The sequence below is a fragment of the Solanum verrucosum genome, unplaced genomic scaffold (assembly GCF_900185275.1).
Source record: "Solanum verrucosum unplaced genomic scaffold, falcon-dt-bn FXZP01000007.1, whole genome shotgun sequence".
Lineage (NCBI taxonomy): Eukaryota > Viridiplantae > Streptophyta > Magnoliopsida > Solanales > Solanaceae > Solanum > Solanum verrucosum.
In genome coordinates this window covers 778,027-801,695 of record NW_026020177.1, presented here as the reverse complement: position 1 = coordinate 801,695, position 23,669 = coordinate 778,027, and the positions used below count along the sequence as shown (strand labels likewise).

The 23,669-nt window shown below is 35.8% G+C and overlaps 1 pseudogene; it reads right to left on the bottom strand.

Annotated features, from left to right (window-relative positions):
* Window positions 1–1,973: 1,973 nt before the first annotated feature.
* Window positions 1,974–2,452, bottom strand: LOC125829076 (pectinesterase inhibitor-like; annotated as a pseudogene).
* Window positions 2,453–23,669: the final 21,217 nt, after the last annotated feature.

Below are 23,669 nucleotides of genomic sequence, written 5' to 3'. Positions count from 1 at the left end.
CTCATCCCAAGGGTAATGGAATCCCTTGGTAACTCAGCCAACCATTTACTAGCCTCACCCATTAGATAAAATGGGAACAACCTGAGATAGAGTGATTATTGTGAGACGTTCTTGTATGAGAACAAACCCTAAACGTCCAGGAAGTTTCAAATATGCTCATGTGGGTCTTCATGAACCAATCCTCCATACAATCCCTTCATTTGGAGGAGCTGTAGCATTGTGCTAGTGACATGAAAGACGGAATTCCCTTCAATTGGAGGTAGACGTATTGCACCCACACCACCCAATGGAATTGGGCCATTCACATTTGGGTCATTTACATCATTGAGGTTCCCAATATCGTCTTATGGCCCACTTTGCTACCATTACTCCTGTTTACGCGCATCTCTTCCTCTGTTCAACACAAACAAAAACTAAAGTAAGTCGATTCAATTACAACTAAAAAGATCACAATTCCACTTCAATAAAAGAATTTCAAACAACACCACTCTGTGGCAGCGGCACCATTTTGATTAACGTTTCAATCACACCTTATCCAATTCTAAGTGCAAACGATCGTTAAGTAGTATAAAACCCAACGAAGAGTTGGGGTCGAACCCATAGGGAGTGGTATGTATTTAAATTCAATTAGGAAGTACAAACATGGTCTAATTAGCTATAGTATCAAAAAAGACAAGTAAATAGGTCTAAACCGGGTGACATGAATGTGAGATAAGGGGTTTTGGCTTGCAATTATTAGCTACAAAGAAATTAAACAACAATGAATTAAAAATATAGAGAGGAATTCTCCGGATGTGATTGATTATAGGCAAATTTCACTAATTGGTTAATTGAAACTACTAATAAATAGCTAAATATCAGTAGGTAAGTTGGGCAATGATTGCAATAGCTTTCTCTTGAATAACTACTTTGATTCAAGTGATTTCTCTCGAACATCAACAACCTTAACAAATAAAAACAACCCACAACCTTAATACATCTTCTCTCGAGAGCAATATGGATAAGATTCGGTTTAGGATTCACTCTTCGAGTTGAACACACATCAACCTAATACCTAAAAATCATTAATCAAAAGCTTTCGTTCAAAAAACCTCTTTCTCAAGAAAGATAAGAACTCAAAGATAGAACTGCATTTGGAACTACAATTCATAGATTAAAAGACAACTAATGATTAAACTCACTTTAATATAGCATTTAAATAAGTAATAATCAATACCCATAAGCTAATTCAACCCATAATCACACCCCAAGAATTAAGGTTTTATAGAGAAACGATTACCAAATGCATTAGACATTGTATGGGCAAGAGTCTCCAAGCCATTACAGTGATTTTCGAGAATGAAATTCAAAGACCCACTTTCCAAATCCTCCAAAATTGTAGATTTCGAACTCAAAAATTTAGAGAAATCTCTAAGTCTAGAATGGAAACTTTAATATCTAGGAGAGAACTATAATATCAAGAATGGATCTCCCTTAAAATTACATTTAAAATCCAATTTATAGTTTCCCAAAATTAATCCTGAATTCCACTCCGCGAATTAAAATGTGCCTTGCCGAACCGATCGGTGATCCGCCGAGTGTCTTATTGCATCGCCATTTTGCATCGACATCCAACATTTCAGGTCTTGTAACTTTGGACTATCCAATTTGTTGTTGCGGAACCGATCGGTGACTCACCAACTGCCCATATTTAAAACTAATTTGGTTTCTTCCCTCAGGGATGGCACACTGGAACTTTTGGCGATATGAAGAGCCACTCGGCAGTTTACCGAGTGGTCTAGGCAATCACCAGGATTGCTTTTCTCCAATTATTTAGCTTGTTTTGTTCCCTTTTGCCTGCTAGTGTCCTTGCGTTTCTCCTTAGTCCACAGGCTGAAAATCAAGTCTTTTACATCAGTTTCTAGCACAATTTAAGCAATTGGACACTAAAACTATCAAAACAAAGCCCTAAATAAGTCCAAATCTTGGACTCATCAAAGTCCTTGAAGCTTGTCACTAGCAGCAGTGCTTCAATAGGTGGATCTAAAAAATTGTCATCACACATAAGCATCATCCAAAGCAGCACAAGCATAAATATTCAAACCAATATAGTCTTTATATTTTGAAAGAGCGGGCAATCCTCTAAGATCATCAATGTCGTCATTGTAATTTTCCAAACACGAACTATATCTTGTCTCTAGTTTTGGATTCGTGGCCTGATTATGCAATGTATTAATAAGATCATGTGCATATTGCATGTTCTTTAGTGATATGTCTATTGAGATGGACGCAAGGCCTTCAAAATTTGCACTTTTGGATCGAGAATCCCCTTAAGAGCTGATAAACATATAGCAGGTTGTTGTGTTTTTGAGCAAACATCATTTATCAGATTGGCTCTCATGATTGTTAACATGAAGGTGATTGATAGTAGAGAAACTATCAAAAACAAGACATAGATATATGAATGTGCCATTTTTGTACGATCAAATATTTTTATTTTATAACTTGTGTTGTGTTATGCATTTTATATAGCAATGTCATCCAATATATTGACAAAGGTATTGATTTAAAGCGTTAAGGATTTTACAAAAAGAAAAATTAAGTAAGAATCTACTCGTACTTAATTTTGAAAGATTTTGCTTCCTTCTTGTTTCATAGTAAAATTGGTATCGAATTGATACTTCGATCCTATTAACGGAAGATTTCAGTCTATCACATATATTAAACGATTTTATATACCTTTGAAAAACTAAATTAAGTTATTTTTCATGTTGGACAAAATTTTAATTACAGAAAATAATAGGACTATATTTTTGGTAGAAAAAAATTAATTAGGACCTTGAAATCAATAATATTCCTTTAATTTTTTGTAATTACGTTCTATATTGAATAAGTTATAGTTGCAAATCACAACTAATGTTGTGAAGTTTATTGCAGTATTAATGTCAATATTATCATTCATGACTTTATTTTTTTTTTAAATAAGGAGCTCTATATTACTAAAAGATTTCCCTCCCTCATCACACGGTAAAAAGATATTTGAATGAATCATTTTTATATACATTAGATCCCAATTAAATTTGAATTCTCGCCAGAAAGTAGGGGTATGCAAAAACCGAGTAATATTATGATTTTTTTGTGTATTGTGAAGTTTTGAATGAAGGTTATAAAGTTAGTTCAATCACTATATTTTTAAAAATATCATGCTTATAATAGTATGTGTGTTGCATGTGTATCATGGTTCATTAATAAAAATGTATAAAAAAAATACATCATGCGCTACTTAAAGTTCTTTATCAGCAATAACAGTAAAAAAAGAAACTACATAAAACTATCCCGAGGCTTCCTTCTTTGTTTGTTTTTTTAAATTTTCTACAAAAGGTTGAAAAAAATACTTCATATGTTTTAATATATTAGCCTTACTTTTCAATTAAATCCGTTTAAAAAGATTATCATTCTTTCTTTTTGGGATAAGACACAAGTACCCTTACACTATGACAGAAATTTCAGAGATATACCTAAACTTAACTAGGATCCTATTACCCCCCCAAACTCATTTAAAATGGAATAAATACACCATAAATGCTTACGTGACATAGAAAGCGTGCACACTCTCTTAAAGACAAGTGATGATGACCAAATTGGACACATGTAATTTTTTATGGGTAATTTTATAATTAATTAGTACACATATTTATTGATATTAAAACTTGTATATATTTAATTATTTTCATTTCTTCATTTGTTGCAAAGCTAAACTCTCTCAACAAAATACTCGGTTCACATCTAAGAGGGAGTTCTTTGTTATGCTACACTACATCTCCTTGTTATTGGATATTTCCTGCTAAGTCTTCTGCAAAATCTAGAGCGCATTTGTTAATAGTATAATTTCCACGAAGGCAATGAGATAAACATTTTGAATATAGTAGTATGAGCATGAAATTTTTTAAGATTTAAGGTAGTGATATTTCAAAGCAAGTGCAAAAAATAATTCCAGATAAATAATAGGGCGAACATCAAAGTTAGTGCAAAATAATTTTATTTAAGTTAAGGGATTTTTAAAGTTAGTGCAAAATTAGTGCTAAATTTAATCTATAAAATCAAAATTAATGCTAAAATCATTTTGAGAATTAATGTTAGAACAAAATTAGTTCTAAAATAATGGTTTGTGCCAGTGCAAAATTGTATTACGACCAGTGCCAAATTAGTGCTAGATCATAATTAGATATAGTACAAATTAGTGCTTAAGGATTTGTGCGAGTTAGTGCTAAAACATGATTACGGCCGGTGCAAGTCAGTGCTAAATCACAATTAGGGCAGGTGCAAAATTAATGCTATATCACAATTAAGATCACTACAAAATTAGTGCTAGCTCATAGTAAGTGTGATATTAGTGATAAGTTATGAAAGATTAAATTAGTTACATTGGCTATAGTATTTGGATAAAGAAACTCTAAACAGCTTCACGGATACCACAACTTTATGGTTTTTCCTATAATAATCCTTGCTCCTTTAAGCTCACCTACTTGTTTGAACATTGCGACCCTACCCAATGTATTAATAGTTGTTGAATGGGTAATGATCAAACAACTTCATCATTGTACATTTTTGTAGTTTCTTGCATTTGAATAAAAAAAAAATGTATGTTTGGGGAGGGGAGGTTAATTCAGGCTAACTTGAGATTCCCAACTCGACTCCTTTCTTGTCGATATTCTTGTTTAGAGTCCCTGGCCCCGTCTGAGGTTTAAGACTTGGTAAATGAAAAAATGTTCAATTTGAAACGTATAGCTTTATAAAAATAAAATAAATAAATAATAAATTGTGTATTTATATTTGCATATAATTCATTTATGAAATCTCATGTCGGATCTCATATTATGCCATGCACTTAGACATCTTTTTTCCCTGACATGCTAATTTAATCATATGGGTGTACTAGCCAGCATCCTCGGTCAACACCTTCCAAAAAGGTTTGTCCCAACTTCTTGCTTTAACCAATTTTGAATCTATTTGTAGTGAAATTTTGGACCTTCTAAAAATTTGCCCAATTTCTACCTTCTGGATAGTAAAAATTTTAAAAATATGTGACCAAACCATATGGCGTCTACATACACCATAGAAATAATAATCAGTTCATACGTGGTTATAACACTCCGGAAATTAGTGGGCTAAACTAGAGCTTAATGTAAGGGTTAGAATCATGGATGTAACTCTCCGTACTTAAAGATATAGGGTTTCATGTTAGCACATGAAGGTACGACCCCCCAAAGGACCAACCATGGGTCTTTGAGGAGGACCCTAGAAACTGCCCAAAAAGTAATGAACCACGACAGGACCCACACACCATAGGTGGGTCCATGCCCCATGGGTGAGGAGTCGTGGGTCATGGTCCCAAAAACCATTCCCTAGTCACTCAACCATGGTTCACCAGCACGCCGCGTCGGTCCAACCACGGCCCGTGGACGTGGTTCCAGGGGTGGTGACCTGGGGGTTGTTTTTAGGAGTTAGTTTAAGGGCATTTTGGGGTTTTCCGGTTTTAATTAATATTAAGTGGTGTCGTTTTAGCCTAATTTATACCACCTATATATAGATTTTAGACCCCTAAATTAAGTCGTTCTCCTCATTATTTCTAAACTCCCAAAAAGAAACCCAATTCCCTCTCAATTATTCTCTCTCTAGAAAGTGAAGAAGAAGAAGAAAAGGATCAAGCTAGGTGAAGTCAAGTCTCCATAATTCCATGATTTGTTGGCTTTGTAATCAAGGTATGATGGCTTATTCAACCATTGATTCCTTTCATCCATGAATCCCCCATGTTTTCCCTAATTTAGAAGGAGAATTCCCCAAGTCAATCTAGAGTTTTTTCTAATGTTATGGGTTACGATCCAATAGAGTGGATGTCACAACCCGAGTCGATACACATGATACGACACGGCGTACTTGACCCCGAAGAGGTCTCATACAAGCCTCATAGCATTTTTGCACATAAGAGCATAGGAAAATAAGGCGAAATTTAAAACTTTCTTTACAATCAAAATCATATTCTCAAAAAAGAAAGTGAAAGACATTCTATACCATGTCTCAAACCATCTATTACTTTGAATACAACTTTGGGACATAGCTCATACAAAAACTCTAAACATAAAGTAAAAGACATAATAGGGAACATAGTGGGTGTTGTCCTCGAAACTATGAGGACTCACCAAGTATTCATCTCCAAGATCCTTAGCAACCCATTCTTTAAGTAAAGAACACCAAATCTCCACAACCCTACACTTTGGTAAAAATGGAGATATATGGGTTAGCACAATTAAGTTCTAAGTATGAAAGCCATGCTAAAACCATGCTTAAAACAGACGTTTTATTTGAAAGTCATGCTAGTACGCCAATTTGATAAAACTTCATGAACATAAGCATAACAAGCATTTAATACAAACATAACCAACATATAAGTCATTTTTCACATTCAAGACATAATTATCATATAAACCATTACCTTCACATTATGCCTTCACCTCAGGCAACCCTCAAGCTATACTTTGTGCAATGTATGGATAGCATCCCATACCACCATCCACACTAAAGTACCACCTTAAGGTCACCAAAAGTGAACTTACGATTCAACCATTCCATCTTTACACAATACTCATACATAAGAGACATAAACATTTCATAAGTCATATCATCACATAAGGACCATCACCTAGGGCAACTCTAAGTCATACTTTTGCAAAGTATGAGTAGCATCCCATACTACTACTCACACTAAGTACTACTTTGAAGTCACCATAGAGAAGGCACATTCATACTCAATAGTCATGACAAGGAAGTAACTCATAATACAATCCAAGTATAGCATGCATATTTTACATTTAAAGATATAAGAGTCAACATTCTTCATTAACTTTATTTAGAGAACCTTCATTCATTAGACATTAGATCACCATTCTCATTGACTTCATCATAAGAGCATATTCATTCATTAGACATTAGATCATCATTCTCATTGACTTCATATTAAGAGCACATTCATTCATTAGTCATTAAGACCTTATAGAACTCACTATAGCCCTCTCAAAGCCTACTTGTGCAATGCATGGATGACATCCCATACTACCACCCACACATCATAGAACCTCTCAAGTAACTAAAGTGCACATCTCACACGATGGGAATAAGCATTAACCGACATAGACCATGAGATCTTGACATGGAATTCGGTGTCATAAAACCCCAAATCGTAAAAAGGTGGTCTACTTGCCTAAGGTAATACCGGTAACATTAGCTTAAGTGGATCCACTAGCTAGACCTATGTGGGCACATAGTTATGGGATAGGAAGATGTTCATTGGAACCCGGCCTAACATTGGGAGAGTTTCTATCTTACCATACCCTCTCGGTGCTTAGCCTCCATTCCCATAGAGTAGTTTCATTACATCGCATTTTTGTACTTGAGAGGGCCACCAAAATTAGGCCTACCGACCCAAGATACATTACACATGAAAGGGCCACCAACATTAGGTCTACCGATTCAAGGTACCTTATAAGGCTAGCTCATTGACTTTTCAAGAAAGGGACACCGATATTAGGTCTACGGATTCAAGGTTGATCATTTCACACAAGAAAGGGCCACCACCATTAGGTCTACCGATTCAAGGTTTAACATCACATTAGTTTCTAGACTCATCATGAAGGGCTACCAACATTAGGCCTACCGGTTCAAGACAAAGACTAGAATACTTCATCATTAATCTATGAAAGGGCTACTAACATTAGGTCTACCGATTCCATGATTATTATGTCAAGACACATTTTTTATACAAGAGAGGATGCTTAAGCCTACCAACTCAAGATACTTCATTCAAGGTCACATTCATCAATACAAGAAAAGGATGTCTTTGCCTACCAATTCAAGATACAATACTCACATTACTTTCATTTATACAAGAAAAAGATGCATAAAGCCTACCAATTCAAGATATACTTCATATACAAGAAAACCCTTCACATTCTATCATCAACATTCATTAGTGCATAATTGAGAATGTCTTTCGAATCCTAGCAAATTTACATTCTAAACATGATCATCATACTTTCATTAAGATCACATGCATATCCTTCACATCATAATCATACCTTAACCCTTCATACCTTGCCTCTCAAGGGCATGGATCACATTCACCCACACACCTTAGATTAACACAATTAGGCAAGAGTGATAACATAATTTCAACATTCTAAATCCATATAATCATAAACAACGCACATACTTCTTGATCAATCAATTCCCAATCACGAATCACAACTTAGGAATTTGGGGTAAAACATGGGTTCTAGGAAGAAATCATCTTAATTCATCTTTAAATCCACAATACATTCATAATTCAATGCAATAAAGCCTTTGAAAAACGTTTGGAATCGAACCCATGCTAAGATTGAAAACTATGGTTTTTGAGGAAACATTGGAGACTTGAAATCACTTTTGAAATTGGCTCCTTGAAAGAAACTAAGTCAAGGATGAATACCACCATACCTTTTATGGAGGAACTCCATGAAAATCCCTTGAAAAACATGAATTCTTGACCTTGGAAGCTTGAATCCTTCACCTCCAATGGAGGTTTCTAGAGAGAGCGCGTTTGAGAAGAGAGGTGGGTTCTATTTTGTGATTTTGAAATGAGTTGTAAATGTGTTTTAATACTTTAAAACCCCTTAAAATATTTTAATAAACCAATAATAATCATCCAACAACTCAATTAACTAATAGGGGAATTTACTAACCTACCCTAACATTTGGCCAATTTTGGATAGCAAACAGTTGCAAACCACAAACTACCTACCTAGGGGCCGTAGGTGGGACCACGGGCCGTACTATAACACCGTGGTTTGGTTCAGGAACCTCCACTTTGGGATCTTGACCTACGAAGGACATCCATGGGGCGTGGATGGACCTACGGGGCGTAGGTCCCATCCGTGGTTCACTAAATTTTTGGCAGCCTTTTGGTTTCAAAGGGTCTTGGGGGTTAGGCTTTAGGGTCCTCCTCAATGACCCCTAGGGTGGTCCTTCGGGATTCATACCTTGACGCTTACCCCCTAAACCCCTCAACCTAAGCTCGGCATAACATTTTACAACATGAAACCTCTAACAACTCAAACACACACACATTAAGCTCTAGTTTCACCTATTCATTTTACGGGTCGTTAAATTATCCTCCACTTAGGAACATTCGTCCTCGAATGACATTTTAAACACATTAAGGGGTTAACGACTCAAGACTAGCAGCCCATCATTCATCCAACATCATAACCAATGCACAACTTAGGAGGAACATCAACTCCACATCAAAAAGCTCAATGCAACACAAGAAAGTAGGAACTACATCTACAAACTCATTATGCATCATAACTTCAACATTTCTCATTACATTGAAGGAATTACCTTCCCCAACTCATGTCTTGCTCATCATAACATCATTAGGAACATTATGCAATTTCTTCTTAAAAGTACATTAGGCATGTTCAACATTTAACCTCATGAAGCATATAGACAACTCATACTAAATACATATTAACATGAGAAACATAATTCATGAAAACTCATTTCCTCATATAAACAAGAGTTCAACTAGAACATGCATAACATAAGGAGACCATGGAAACACATAATCACACATGACTCCAAAACATGCAACAAGCCAAAAAGGAACTCTTTGTCTTATGCTTGAATATGCATAGAAAGAAAGAGATAAGGATATCAAAACTCTCTACAACCTTACTATTCAACATACTATCCCCCCACTTGGGAGTAAGCCCAAATAAATCTTATCATGAACATAACATAGGAACCTTAATCAAGACATTCACAACTTATAAGAAACCATCAACATACCGGTGCTTTTAAACTAGGAAGGTCCTCATTAAGAAACTCTTGCTCACAAACAACCTTGCCAACACCATTCAAGGTCTCATATGCGTCTACCACACCTAGGCATTTCTAAAACACCTCATTTTATCAACTCTTTCAACAAACCTCAAAACTTACCATGACTAAGTCGGATTCTACCAATAACACACATAACCATAAAGCAACCCATTCATACTAAAGATAACATCACAATCTATCATCTTCATCTATCAAGTCACATAGCCATAATTGGCATCACAACCAACCTTCCTCCCTCACTCTTTCTAGCATAATCCCTTTCAAGTGGTCAAACACTAAAGACCATCGGATGAGGAATAAGACAGAGACATTATAGAGTTAAACTCTATGGCACGACTTGAAGAATGAAGAAGTGAGCTTTCTTACCACCCAATAGCCTCCTATTCATAAATGTGGAGTGCTTCACACTATGAACAAGACTGTACTAGATGTGGTTTGAGACATCCTAAGACTATTTCAAAATTTTGCACTCTGATTCCATGGTTGTCATGACCCGAGTCTAGACCCAGAATGCAACACGGCGTACTTGACCCCAAAGGGATCTCATACAAGCCTCATAACATTCTTGAACATAAGAGCATAGGAAAATAAGGCAGAATTTAAAACTTTCTTTACAAACGAAATCATTTTCTCATATAAGCAAGCAAAAGACTTTCTATACCATGTATCAAACAATCTGTTACTTTGAATACAACTTTGGGACATAGCCCATACAAAAAGTAAAAGACATAAAGGGAACATAGTGGGTGTTGTCCTTGAAACTATTCTTCAAGTAAAGAACACAAAATCTCCACAACCCTACACTTTGGTAAAAATAGAGATATATAGGTTAGCACAATTAAGTACTAAGTATGGAAGCCATGCAGAAACCATGCTTAAAACATACATTTTATTTGAAAGTCATGCCAGTAGGCCATTTTGATAAATATTCATCAACATAAGCATCATAGGCATATTATACAAACATAACCAACATACAAGTCATTTTTCATATTCAAGACATAATCATCATATAAACCAATACCTTCACATTAAGCCTTCACCTCAAGCAACCCTCAAGCTATACTTTGTGCAATGTATGGATAGCGTCTCATACCACCATCCACAATAAAGTACCACCTTTAGGTCACCAAAAGTGAACTTACCATTCAACGTTTACATCTTTACACAATACTCATACATAAGAGACATAAATATTTCATAAGTCATATCATCACATAAGGACCATCACCTAGGGCAACTCTAAGTCATACTTGTGCAAGATATGAGTAGCATCCCATACTACTACTCACACTAAGTACTACTTTGAAGTCACCATAGACAAGGCACATTCATACTCAATAGTCATGACAAGGAAGTAACTCATAATACAATCCAAGTATAGCATGCATATTTTACATTTAAAGATATAAGAGTCAACATTCTTCATTAACTTTATTTAGAGAACCTTCATTCATTAGACATTAGATCATCATTCTTATTGACTTCTTCATAAGAGGACATTCATTCATTAGACATTAGATCATCATTCTCATTGACTTCATCATAAGAGCACATTCATTCATTAGTCATTCAGACCTTAGAGAACTTACTATAACTCTCTCAAAGCCTACTCATGCAATGCATGGATGGCACCCCATACTATCACCCACACTTCATATAACCTCTCAAGTAACTAAACTTCACATCTCACATGATGGGAATTAGCATTAAACGACATAGATGATGAGAGCTTGACATGGAATCCGATGTCATAAAATCCCACACCGTAAAAAGGTGATCTACTTTCCTAAGGTAAGACCAGTAACATTAGCTTAAGTGGATCTACAAGCTCCACCTATGTGGGTACATAGTTATAGGATAGGAAGATGTTCATTGGAACCCGGCCTAACATTGGGAGAGTTTCCATCTTACCATATCTTCTCGGTGCTTAGCATTCATTCCCATGGAGTAGTTTCATTACATCACATTTTTGTACTTAAGAGGGCCACCAACATTAGGACTACCGACCCAAGATACATTACACATGAAAGGGACACCAACATTAGGTCTACCGATTCAAGGTACATTATAAGAATAGCTCATTCACTTTCTAAGAAAGGGCCACCACCATTAGGTCTACCGCTTCAAGGTTGATCATTTCACACAAGAAAGGGCCACCACCATTAGGTCTACTGATTCAAGGTTTAACATCAGATTAGTTTCTAGACTCATCATGAAGGGCTACCAACATTCGGCCTACCGGTTCAAGACATAGACTAGAATACTTCATTATTCACATATGAAATGGTTACCAACATTAGGTCTACCGATTCTAGATTATCATTACTTTCATTAGTCATTTATGAAAGGGCTACCCACATTAGTTCTACCGATTCCATGATCATTAAGTCAAGACACATTCATTATACAAGAGAGGATGCGTAAGCCTACCAACTCAAGATACTTCATTCAAGGTCAGATTCATCAATACAACAAAAGGATGCCTTAGCCTACCAATTCAAGATACAATACTCACATTACTTCCATTTATACAATAAAAGGATGCATAATGCCTACTAATTCAAGATATACATCAATAGAAGAAATCCCTTCACATTCTATCTTCAACATTAATTAGTACATAATTGAAAATGTCCTTCCAATCATAGCACATTTACATTCTAAACGTGATCATCATACTATCATTAAGATCACATACATATCTTTCACATCATAATCATACCTTAACTTTCATACCTTACCTTTCAAGGCCATGGTTCACATTCACCCACACACCTTAGATTAACACAATTAGGTAAGAGTAATAACATAATTTCAACAATCTATATCCATATAATCATAAACAATTCACATACTTCATGATCAATCAATTCCGAATCAAAAATCACAACTTAGGAATTTGGGGAAAAACATGTGTTCTATAAAGAAATCATCTTAATTTATCTTTAAATCCACAATGCATTGATAATTCAATGCAATAAAGCCTTTGAAAAACGTTTGGAATCGAACCCATGCTAAGATTGAAAACTAGGGTTTTTGGGGTAACATTGGAGACTTTAAATCACTTTTGAAATTGGCTCCATGAAAGAAACTAAGTCAAGGATGAAGACCACCATAACTTTTATCAAAGAACTCCATGAAAATCCCTTGAAAAACTTGAAGTCTTGACCTTGGAAGCTTGAATCCTTCACCTCCAATGGAGGTTTCTACAGAGAGAACTTTTGAGAAGAGAGGTGGGTTCTATTTTGTGATTTTGAATAATGAGTTGTAAATTTGTTTTCATACTTTAAAAACTCTTAAAATAACTTAATAAGCCAATAATAACCGTCCAATAACTCAATTAACTAAAAGGGGAATTTACTAACCTACCACAACACTTGGCCGATTTTGGATAGCATATAGTTGCAAACCACGAACCACTCACCTACGGTTCGTAGGTGGGACCACGGGTCGTACTGTCACACCGTGGTTTGGTTCATAAACCTCCACTTTCGGACATACATTAATTAATTAGATTAAAGCTTATATGATGAATTATGACTAGTAGTGATTGAAATTGAGTCTATGTGATGATATATGATTAGAATTACTTAAGAATGAAGCAGGTTAGAATGTCTTGAGAATTAGGCATATATGATGATAATGAGAAGTATTTTTTTGGGAGTAAGGCTTTTAGTATGAATGTAATTTCTAGGGCTTTGACAATTAAAGCTAATATGATGAACTAGGAATAGTAAGGCTTTGAGAGTGAAGCTTATTTGTATGTTGATTTGTATATGGTATTGTTGTGGAAGGACATTACCCACATTACCTATATTATGAAGGTATGCATGTTATTATGCAATCCATGTCTAATGCTTGAATTCTAGGTATGATGATTGAAATAAAGTTATGAACCTTGAAAGAGCAAAGTATGATATTATGCATGTTTTATGAGATTATGTATATGATTTAACAACACTTTGATAGTGAAGTGTCTATGATTATGAAGTAGTTGTTGTGTTGTTGAAATGTTATCTTCATATACACACTTATGCATGAATATGATATGATGTGAAAGATTTTATCACAATATGAAGATTGTAAGGTTGAAAGGTTTTCTCACCTATTGAATCTATATGAATACATGGACGATGAAAGGTTATTCTCAAGCGTGATCTATGAGCTATCTTATGAATTATGTTGGATGAGACATTCTTCCATGAAAATGAACTCAAGTCAAGACTTAATATGTACTTCGTTGGAATTAATGCTTAGCACTGAGTGGATATTGTATATGAGATGGAAGCTTTTACACCAGTTGAGTCTGACTACAAAATGGAAGCTTTACACTAGTTGAGTCTGACTTCCAAATGGGATCCTTTTACGCTAGTTGAGTCTGGGTTCCCAAGTATGTATCTCATAAGATGAAGACCTTCTACCCTAGTTGAGTCCGAGTTTCTAGTAGCAATCTCCTCATCCCATAAACTACGTTCCCCCATATGTTACTTAGCTAATGGATCCACCTAAGCTAAGAGTATGGTTCTACCTTAGGCAAGTACGAAACCCCTTTTCAGTGTGGGTAACATCAGGGGATCATGTTATAACTCACATGGTCTCTATGTCTGTTAAGGCTTATTCCCACAACAAGAATATGAACATGAATAATGAACTAAGGTTACATGAATGAGTTATTATATGTATGTTTTGATATGAGGACTACTTGTATGATGTATGCTTAGCTTGGACTGTTGCTATAGTTGCCTTCCTTGATATGTTCGACTAAAGGTGAATGTTCCCTTGTCTATGAAATAATCTAAGGATGAGATCAAAAGATGATGTATACAAAAGAGGGCCTAAATTGTTTTACTTAGCATGGGTGAGATTTATAGGGTGTTATTCATATTGCACAAGTATGCCCTAAGGTTACTTATGAAGTATTCTCTTATGTCATGATGCCTTACGTGTATTAACCATGCTTATGACTTATGTGATCTAGATGCATTGATTATGCCTATGACCATGTTGTTACCTCTTATGCTTATGATTTATATTATGGTCTCTTATGCCTATAGGATATGCCTTATGTGGATGTCTCTTATGATTATGGCATATGTCTTGAAATGACCCAAAAAGTTCTTAAAAATGTGCTTCGGAAGTTACCGGAAACTTGTTTAGCTATATATAAAAAAAAATCCGTTTCATTTTTCGAAAATCTGACTTCATATTCTTGTTTAGGGGGTCAAATTGAGTGGGAGATGGGTCTAACCCAAATTTTAGAGCAACCGTATCAAAATCCGAAATTTCCAAGTGAAGCCTTTTTCGAGGGTCTACTTTGGAGGGTCATATCTCCTAGCACACATATTATTGGGTGGCCAATAACATATCCATGGAAATCCCTTTGAGTTAGCTACCTAACTCACTTCGTTTCACCTCATTCGGAGTTCGGACGAAGAAGTTATGCCCATTTTCGTAAAATCTGTCCGGCAGGAAAGGCAATTTCCAGTGAGCGTTTTTACTGTTCACCCGCCTCATTTTTTTTTCTAAGTGTTGGACCATTTTTTCAAAGGGCATATGTTATTTCCTATATACCATTAGTTCAATTCCCATCTCTAAAACATTTCCCAAAACACCTCTCCCATACTTAGACACATTTTCTCTCAAGTTCTCTCAAGAACCCTAATCCAAAACCTTCCTCAAGATTGAAGAGACTCTTGCTCCAAGTTCCAAGCTTCCATTGAAGAAACTCTCAAGACCTTCATAAAAACTCAAGGTATGTGGTGTTGAACTCATGGGTCCTTCCACCTATAGTGCCTAGACTCTATTCTACTCACTAATTCATGGTTTAAGTTAAGATTCATAAATTAGTCTTGTTCTTTGTAATAATTTCCTGCACATTGAATTTTAAACATGAAAAGTGATTGTTTTGAGCATGTTGTGACTCTAGAACTTGAACCTAAATTTGGAATGGATGTGGAGATTTTCATGTGGTATTGTGGGTGTTAAAAAGGTGTTGTTGTAGGTTGTTCACTGGTTTGGCTGCATAATTACTACCCTATTTTCCATGCTCTTTGATTCCATTACATGCCTTCAAGGTGTTTGACAAAATGTCCAACTATGGAGAATTGATGAATCGATGCTTTAAAGCTTGAGATATGAGATGTATGGAAATCCAGAGATGTGTTGATGACAAACTAAGCTTGTGTATATGTTCATTCCATACGTGAGATTGCATTAGAGCCTAATGGGAATTTCCTATATAAAGTGTTGCATGACCATGCCCGGTCCAGGGGAAAAGAACCGGACAACCATGTGAGAGGTTTATATCTCACCACCTAGGATGCTTGGGGTGTGACCAACATCAACCATGTGAGAGGTTTATATCTCACCACCTAGGATGCTTGGGGTGTGACCAACATCAACCATGTGAGAGGTTTATATCTCACCACCTAGGATGCTTGGGGTGTGACCAACATCAACCATGTGAGAGGTTTATATCTCACCACCTAGGATGCTTGGGGTGTGACCAACATCAACCATGTGAGGGGTTTATACCTTGCCACCAGGGTGTCCGGGTGTGAACGGCATCCCCCATCCTAAGTTGGGGTTATAGATTGGTTGGATCATGCATACACATTTGATATCTACTATTAGTATAGATTTACTTAAACATGTTTTGACTTCACTTTGATCATGCATCCTCATATTGTTATTCATAATGCCTATGAAACTATTTCTTGTATTTCGATTGTGTCATTGTCTATTGTTGTGTTGCACCCCGCATACTTAGTACATTCCAAGTACTAACGCATATTTTGCCTACATGTTGTCACCATGTAGGGACCGGAGCTACTCTTGATCCTTCTCTCCATTCACGTGGCTAGTACGGTGCTTATCCGAGTTGTTGGTGAGTCCTCAATGATTTAAGGGCTATGTTATGTTTCCTACTCGTATGTTTTGAGACTTTAGCTTGCAATTGTATTTTGACTACGAGGGGAGCCGATAGTATGTCATGGCCCCGTCCTATCTATGTATGTAGAGGTGTGCGTTGGACAAGTATTTTGTAAATGAGCTTGACTCTTGTTCTATGATGTCATTTTGAAATGGTTTGCCCTTAGTCCCTATTTCCCGTTAATTAATGTTGAATGTACTTCTGCGACAGATGAAGTGTGATGACAAGTTTGAGAGGCTTGTTTGGGGTTCCTTCGGGTTCCTCATTCGCCATGTCACGTCTAGGCCCTAGGCTTGGGTCGTGACATGTCTTATGTTGACTAATGTCTTTATTATGCTTTTGTTGATGATTTATGCTAGCCATCATATTTAGTACTTTATTGTACTAACGCATACTCTTACCTACATTCTTATCAAATGTAGGGTCAAGCATTAATGACTTCCATTCATGTGGTTAGGATGTTAGTAGAGTAAGCAAGTGAAGACTTGGTGAGTCCTCATAGCATCAATGATTTGATCACCTTTCCTTTATGTCTTTCTTTTGTGGTTTAGAACTTTTGTATGGTATGTTTCCCTAAAACTTTCATGTATCAGATGGTTTGAGACAATGTTAAAGACTTTCGCTTCATTTTATGAGACTTTGATAGTATTGGAAAAATGTTTTAAATTTCCGCACCATTTTCTAATATCATATGTTATGATATGCTAAGGGTATTGTATGAGACTCTTGGAATCTTGTATGCCTTGTTACATCTAAGAGGGTACCCCTGGGTCGTGACAGTAGTTGATGATACAACACAAATAAAATAAGATACATTTTTAATGTGACCAGGGAAATTAAGTCAAAAGATAGTTCACATTACATCAAAAGGGTGTCCGAAAGGAAATAAACTAAATTAAACTTCTTGAAACAAACATGTTTGTACTGGATTTGGATGGATGAACTTTGGCCGTATGTCTCCATCCATGTATACTATCATCAATTCCTTTCCAAGATATTAATCTGTTCTAAATAGGTACAAATTTAACCTTAGCTTCTTCTTGCTACTAACTACAATCTGTTTTGAGAATCCTCAAACCTTCTTCACTGGATTTGGCAACTAATGCATTATATGTACAGTAAAACATGCTTTCTTAATAATTCCATCAATGCTTCTTTCTCAAATGGTGCTAGACAAGCATTTCCTTGATCGCTTTGACTTGCCTAAATTCAACATTTCCGCTTCATCCAAAAACTGTTCAAATTTCTTAGATAGCTTATCGAGTTTCATGTTATTTTTGTGTTCTTTGTGTTTCACTGGTCATTCATGTTCTTCTCTTTCACCTCATCACATGTCATAATCATAGAACAAATAATTTTATAATTTTGTATACTCAAAGAGTGAAAATAGAAGTAATACTATAAAATAAAGATTTAAAGAGAAATGATAAGACATTCATAGATTTTGCATTTGATATTTCAAAAGAAGAGGCTAAAAAACAAAAAGTCTTCTACATGATTAAAGCCTCAGTTTTAAATCACATCATTTCAACGTACTCCTAAAATTTAAATTACCAAGATTCCCCGCGAACCAAGGATGTAGCAAAGATATTATTCTTTAAGGTATCTCCTAGTTTGGCAACGTAGATGGTCGGTGTCTCAGATAAATCTTCAGTAATGAATAATTGTTTTATCCCTTCAACTCTTATTATCTTCAAGAAAATCCTCTAACATTTTGACAATGGGCAATTTGGGAGCATAATAGGATCAGGCATAGAAATGTCACCCTATTCTTGAAATTAGGCTTGATTTTTTAAAAAAAAATTGTCTTTATGTTTTCATTATAGTTCCCTTAAGACACATTGGTTGTGGTAACCATGTTCACGCCCACATTCCCATGATTAGGCAAAGGGTTATTGTTCATACATGGAGAAGATCCTTTATGATGAATAACATTCTCTTTGATAAAAAGTTCAATCTTATCTTTGATAGCCAAACAACTTTTTGTATCATTTTCGACAACCCTTGAATGATATGTGCAATGCTTAGACTCATCAAATTTCTTAGGAAAAGGTTCGATAGCTCTCCAAGTAGATGGTTGAATCAATTCTGCTATCTTGAACCTTTCAAAGAGTTGGACATAGGGCTCAACTAGAGGTGTATAAGGCTTCCTTTTATCAAAGTTTGCGAGGCCTTGATGGAGTGGCTGAATTGTTTGAAGGTTGGTAGCTGGATGGTTGTTGGTAATATGGTAAGTTTTAATATGACGGTGGTTGCTAATAGTATGTTTGTTTGGTGTTATAAGCAGGATAAGAAATAGGTGAAGACATTTGGCTGTATTGGCTTTGAAGTGACTAGTTATGGTATGCATGTATCTGGCTTGACCTTCACTCTTGAATATTCATTATAGTTGCAACTTCCTGTGTTTTCCTCTTGATTCCTCTTATTGTTGAGATTGGATTGCTTTGTTTGATTCCTAAAAGGACGCAAAGTTTGTGACTCTCTCCCATACTTGATTTCTTCTTCAAAAGTTACCCCGATTTTAACAAGATCTGTGAATTTTGAACCCATCATCAGAAAAATCCATTCATAATTTATATTATCTGGATCTTTGATAAAGATATCATACATTTCATTTTCATCCACCAGGGGTTGGACTCTATCCGTTTCTAATCTCCTACGGCTAGCATACTCGTGAAATGTTTCAATTGTCTTCTTTTTAATTTTTCAAGGTATGATTGACCAGGGAGAATTAAAGTGTTGCACCTGACTGTTTCCATGAAATCCTCTAGCATACTACTCCAATTATGTCATATCTTAATATCTTTCTTGGTATATCAAGTGAATGCATCTTCAATTAGACTTCTAATGAACAACTTCATTCTTACAACCTAATTTCTTCCTACCCCGACTAACTTATCACAATAATATCTTAAATGATTGAGAGAATTTCATGTGTCGTCTAACATCTCAATTTTTTGTGGTTTGTATCCATCTTGTAAGTTAGTGTTGGAATGTAAACATAGGTCCTCATACTTGAGTTTCTCCCTTTTTTGGAAATATGCATATTATGAACTTCTTCCCCAACTCACACATCTCCTTATCATGTTCATCCTCCTTTGTTTTCCATTCTTTCTCTAACAAATCATATTGAACAACAACTGCTTCTAGGGTAGTTGATGGCTGAGCTTCTCTTACATAGATCGGTGGAACACATTCCATGTTAGGATCAATATGTGTTAATGATATATGATGAGGTGTCGAGTGATTTTGAATTGGTAGAGTATTGTGAGGAGCTCCAGCTGGGGTGGCATGTAATGGGTTTGTGAGGATTTGATTTTCAGAACTTTGGTATGTGGGAAACTTGGTGATGTACTACGGATAGAAGGCAATTTGGTTTGGAAAGATTTGGTAGCTGGAAAATGGGGTGATAGATTGTAGGTTAATAGGGACTTGAGCGGGTGGTGGGGTAACATGCTGAGTATTGGAAGAAATTTGGTTAAATAGATTTTTGAATATGAAATAGGATTTGCATATTAGGGATTTACATGATCTTGATTTGTAGGAGGTGGATTTATGGGATGTGAGTTTCTAGCGAGTGTCTAAGTTGAGTATTTTTTGGAGGAAAATGGTAGGAATGAAGGATTCTAGAGTCGGAAAGTGAGGAGGTATTGGAGCAGTTCTCCTTGGATCTTCAGGAGGGGTGTTGGTGAGAAGTAACTTGCCAAAGTTCCAAATACATTCAACTTCTCCTTGCAAATCAGCAATTTGTTGCTCCAAGCGAGAAATGTGCTCATCATTAGTAGTATCATCCTTAGTTTTCAAAGTTTCAATATTATCTTCTACAGGGGTGAAACATTCAATACCCAATAGATCAACTAATAACGCTCAAATGTGCTCCTTAAAACTAATTAAAAGGGACAGCGGTCAGCGTCAATAATAATACCAAACTAAGAGTTGGGGTCAAATCCCACAGGGAATAGTATGAGGTTAAAATTACAAATAGTGAATGAAAATGCAACTAATCTCAGTGTAGTGAAATAATAAGAGGGTCGATGATTCCACCAATTTCAACAAGCCACTATCTTTCGCACAATCCTCTCTATTATCACATATAGAGATTCAGAAAGTTAATTAACTTTAGGGGTGTGGAGATTTGATATTGATTTCATTAGGAGTACCGTAGAATTGCTCAATTCAACTCTATAATCGAAGATAGGCTAATCATCTTGAATGACGCTAATCTTCTTTTGATCTCATAGAATCTCCTACCAGACTCATCTACATGCAATTCTAGCAACTTACTACCTTGTATTTACATGTTATTGACTAAATTGCAAACATCAAACCTATTACCCACTCGTATCAGTCTCTTTCGATCACCCATGCGAGACTCGAATCTAAAATCAAATGGCCACCTTGATTTGTGAATTAATCACTTAGCAATAGTTCAAATCTATGATTTCCAACTATAAAATAGAGCAATTCAAGAAATCCACTAATTTAAATCAACATTCAACCCCATAACCACACTCCAAGAAATTAGGGTTTTAGGCACCCATCACAAAAGGAAAGAAAAATATACCTTCCATGAAAGTAGTCATGGGTCACATGAAATCAAGCAATTACAAGCAAACCTAGCTTGAATCCTTTCTCAATTTAATAAATTAAATTAGTAAAATTTGAAACCCCTAAGTTGTCACGACCCGGGGTACACCCTAGATGTAACATGACGTATAGGACCCCGAGAAGTCTCATACAAGCCACTTATCATTCATCACATAAGAAATAGAACAACGAAAATAAAGACAACATTTCAAGTCCAAAGTTTTGTAAAAGTAAAGCGGGAGTCTAAACACTTGTCTCATTAGCTATGTAGTACAATAAAATGAAATTGGACCTAGCCCAAATAACATGTCCAAACCAAAAAATAAGAAAGAAGACCGAAAACAATAAAAATCCATCCTCGAAGCATGAGGACTCACCAAATCTCGGAATCTCTCAAATCAACCTATAGCCACAAAACTGAGAACCCTAATTGTCGGACCCTACATTTGGGGAAATGTAGGCAAGAGTATGTGTTAGTACAAAATATGTACCAAGTATGATAGTCGTGCATATAAACATTTAAAATATGCTAGAATAGGACATTTTCATGGCATGAAATGACCAAGCTAAAACATGTTATTAAAGGTTTAGAAAACATGAGTTATAAAACATGGTCAAGGCAACCTAACTTCTGTAAAAACTTTGAACACATGTGAGATACTTCTTGAAGTAACCTTAGTTCATTTTTATTATGGGAAGTAGCGTTAACCGATATAGAGACCATGTGAGCTATAACATGGTCCCCTAGTGTCCCCCACACCGAAAATGGTTATCCTACTTGCAAAGGTAAGGACCATGAACTTCTAGCTTAAGCGGATCCACTAGCTCATGTCTATCTAGACAATCATCCTATGGGGGCACATAGGTAAGGGATAAGGAGATTGCTTCTAGAAATCCGGCCTCTACTAACAGGAGAGCTTCCATATCAATATCCTCTTAGTGCTAAGCATAAATCCCATGGAATAGTCATTTCTTACTTGTTCTTAATATCTATGGAAGGAAACGTAATCTTGCCAATCCAAGCTAGGTCATAAGTCATCCATGGAAAGGTATCATTCAATAACCAATCCAAGCTAGGTTTCAATAGGATAGATCTTTCTCCTCGATTCATTTAGGTGAGAACACCTTTCAACCTTAAAACCCTTTACTATGTGAGAAAACCTTTCACATTCATGATTTCATGTGTATATGAGAAAATCCTTTCAACAACACAACAACACCATCATTATTGATACTTCACTCTCAAAGCATCCCTAAACATATTCATAGATTTCATAAGAAAATGAATAATTCCATAATTCACCTTTCAATGTTCAAAATCCACTTTCAATCATCAACATCTAGAAAAAATGGGTTAGACATGGGTTTCATCATAAATTCATGTAATTCTATCATTTCATGTTTGATTTCATAAAACTTTTCTTTATAGTTTCCCAAAAACTAACTTCGTGTTTCACTCGACAACTTTGATTGAGTTCGCCAAATACATTCCGAAATCGGCCATCTCTCTTCAGTTTGTCTTTTTCTTCCTTTAGGCTTCAGGTGTTTTAACCTTATTCGATGATCTTGTTCGAGTTCACTTTAATCAAATCGGTGAGACGCCGATCACCACCTCGTTCGACATTTTGAACCTTCATTTTATCGGCTAGTAATGTCAAATTTGGCAACATCCACTATTTTTTCCTTTGTCTTTCGGTGAATCACCATCCTTCCTTCAATTCGACAATTGACTCAGATATATGACCAAGTGAACTGTCAACGTAGGAGGTCTTAGATTTATTAGTTGATTCACCATTTATGTTTGGCGATCAACACTGTATAGGTTGCACTTCTTTTTGCATTTTTGGTCATTCTTTCAAACATCAATCCTTGCCTTTTCAATTTGCCTTCATAGCTATAAATCATCAACATGTCATCAGAATAGGACAAAATAAGGCATTACAGGCACTAATTATTGAGCTAAATAGACCTGAAATGAGTGCAAATTTACCACTCATCAACACCCCCAACTTAAACTTTTACTTGTCCTCAAGTAAATCAAGAACATGATTAGCTCAATAAGGGTGTCTACAATAGTTTTGAATGAGAGCTAACATGACAGTGTCATAAAAGACTACTCTAAACAACATGATACACTCAATCATGATCAAAAACATCAAATTATGACTAGCCGGTCCCAACACAAGCTCAAACTCACTTTAGCTTCTTTTTTATTGCAACAACATGTTTCAAT